This window comes from Pygoscelis adeliae, unplaced genomic scaffold (assembly GCF_000699105.1).
Source record: "Pygoscelis adeliae isolate BGI_AS28 unplaced genomic scaffold, ASM69910v1 Scaffold399, whole genome shotgun sequence".
Lineage (NCBI taxonomy): Eukaryota > Metazoa > Chordata > Aves > Sphenisciformes > Spheniscidae > Pygoscelis > Pygoscelis adeliae.
Window position 1 is genome coordinate 1,105,423 of NW_008825609.1, and position 243 is coordinate 1,105,665.

Below are 243 nucleotides of genomic sequence, written 5' to 3' on the forward strand. Positions count from 1 at the left end.
ACAGGAGAGGGGCTTCCTGTTCCGAGGATCTTGCAGGCAGGACCGGTGCTGCTCAGAGCTGCAGGGACACGGCAAAGCCTTCTGGCTGGCAAGATGCTCAGAAACCGGGGTGGATGCTGAGCACACAATCCCTTCTCCCTTCTGTTCTGCCCTACGAGCACCTCCAGATGGATGGAGCTGAGAGCGGATGGGCAAATAGGGGGGCTGTCTGTCTCAACTCTCTCCCTCCCCTGGCTCCATGCA